Raw genomic sequence first — 2,788 nt, 5'->3', positions numbered from 1 at the left:
AGCTGGAGGAATCACACTCCCTGACTTCAGACTATAGTACAAAGCTATAGTCATCAAAACAATGTGGTACTGACACAAAAACAGACACATAAATCAGTGGAACAGAATAAAGAGCCCCCAAATAAACCTACACTTGCATAGTCAACTAATCTATGACAAAGGAGGCAAGAATATACAATGCAGAAAAGATAGTCTCTTTAATAAATGGTGTTGGGAAAACTGGACAACTTCATGTAAAAGAATGAAATTAGAACATTTTCTCACACCATATACAAAAATACATTCAAAATGGATTAAGGACCTAAATGTAAGACCAGAAACCATAAAACACCTAGAAGAAAACATAGGCAGAACACTCTTCGATATAAATTGTAGCAATATTTTTTTGGATCTGTCTCTTCAGACAAGGGAAACAAAAGCAAAAATAAACAAATGGAACCTAATTAAACATAAGGGCTTTTGTACAATAAAGGAAACCATTGACAGAACAAAAAGACAACCTACAGACTGGGAAAAAATATTTACAAATGATGTGACCAACAAGAGGTTAATATCCAAAATATATAAACAGCCAACACAACTCAATATCAAAAAAAAAGAAAAAGAAAAAGAAAAAAAAATCCAATCAAAAAACAGGCAGAAAACTTGATTTTTCCGAAGAAGATACAGATGGCCAGCAGGCACATAAAAAGATGTTCAACATTATTAATTATTAGAGAAATGCAAATTAAAACCACAATGAGACATCACCTCACACCCGTCAGTATGGCCATCATCAGAAAGTCTACAAATAACAAGTGTTGGTGAGGACATGGAGAAAAGGGAAACTTTATACACTGCTGGTGGGAATGTAAACCGGTGCAGTCACTGTGGAAAACGGTATGGCGTTATATATAATGGAATTTTACTCAGCCATAAAAAAGAATAAAATCTTGTCATTTGTGACAGCATGGATGGACCTACAGGGCATTATGCTAAGTGAAATAAGTCAGACAGAGAAAGACAAATACCATATGACTTCACTTACATGTGGAACCTAAAAAAAAAACAAGCATAACAAAACAGAAACAGAGTCATAGATACAGAGAACGAACAGGTGGTAGCCAGAGGGGACGGGGTGGGAGAGGAGACAAACAGGTGAGGGAGCTTAAGAGGCACAAACTTTTAGTTACAAAATAAATGTCACGGGTATGAAAAGTACAGTGTGGGGAATATAGTCAATAATTATGTAATATCTTTGTATCTTATCATATGATCATTGCGAAGTATACAGTAACATCAAATCACTATGTTGTACGTCAAGAACTTGTACAGTGGAGAAAAGGGAGCCCTCTTACACTGTTGGTGAGAATGTAAACTGATGCAGCCACTATGGAGAACAGCATGGAAGTTCCTTAAAAAACTAAAAACAGAACTACCATATGACCCAGCAGTCCCACTACTGGGCATATACCCTGAGAAAACCATCATTCAAAAAGAGTCATGTACCAAAATGTTCACTGCAGCTCCATTTACAATAGCCAGGACATGGAAGCAACCTAAGTGTCCATCAACAGGTGAATGGATAAAGATGTGTCATATATATACAATGGAATATTACTCAGCCATCAAAAGAAATGGAATTGAGTTATTTGTAGTGAGGTGGATGGACCTAGAGTCTGTCATACAGAGTGAAGTACGTCAGAAAGAGGAAAACAAATACCGTATGCTAACACACATATATGGGGGGAAAAAAGTTCTGAAGAACCTAGGGGCGAGACAGGAATAAAGACACAGACCTACTAGAGAATGGACTTGAGGATACGGGGAGGGGGAAGGGTAAGCTGGGACAAAGTGAGAGAGTGGCATGGACATATATACACTACCAAACGTAAAATAGATAGCTAGTGGGAAGCAGCTGCATAGCACAGGGAGATCAGCTCAGTGCTTTGTGACCACCTAGATGGGTTGGATAGGGATGGTGGGAGGGAAGGAGATGCAAGAGGGAAGAGATATGGGGACATAGGTATATGTATAACTGATTCACTTTGTTATAAAGCAGAAACTAACACACCATTGTAAAGCAATTATACTCCAATAAAGATGTTAAAAAAAAAAAGAACTAATAGAGTGTTGTAAATCAATTATACTTCAAAAACAAACAAACTCATAGAAAAGGAGATCAGGTATTGGCTACCAGAGGCAGGGGAAGGGGGAGGGGAATTGGATGCTGGCAAATCAAAAGGTACAAACTTCCCGTGATAAAACAGATAAGTCCTAGGGATGTAATGTACATGGTAAAGATAATGAACACCGGGGCTTCCCTGGTGGCGCAGTGGTTGAGAGCCCGCCTGCCGATGCAGGGGACGCGGGTCCGTGCCCCGGTCCGGGAAGATCCCACATGCCGTGGAGCGGCTGGGCCCGTGAGCCATGGCCGCTGAGCCTGTGCTCCGCAACGGGAGAGGCCACAACTGTGAGAGGCCCGCGTACCGCAAAAACAACAAAAAAAAAACACAAAAAACAAAAGATAATGAACACTGCTGTACTTCATATACAAAAGTTAAGAAGTAAATCCTAAGATTTCTCATCACAAGGAAAAATTTCTTTTTCTTTAATGCTGCATCTACATGAGATGACGGATGTTGACTAAACTTTTGCGGTCATCATTTCATGTCAAATCTTTACAGTGTCCATCTTAAAATTATAGAGTGCTGTATGCAATTATGTGTCAATAAAACTTGAAAAAAAACCGCTTTGATACATTTGACAAGTCAAGGCACACATGGGTGACACCTGCGCTGAGAAGCTT

The sequence above is a fragment of the Neophocaena asiaeorientalis genome, unplaced genomic scaffold, assembly GCF_003031525.2.
Source record: "Neophocaena asiaeorientalis asiaeorientalis breed wild unplaced genomic scaffold, Neophocaena_asiaeorientalis_V1.1 scaffold43, whole genome shotgun sequence".
Classification (NCBI taxonomy): domain Eukaryota; kingdom Metazoa; phylum Chordata; class Mammalia; order Artiodactyla; family Phocoenidae; genus Neophocaena; species Neophocaena asiaeorientalis.
The sequence above is the reverse complement of the archived record's forward strand: the minus strand, read 5'-3'. Positions refer to the sequence as shown.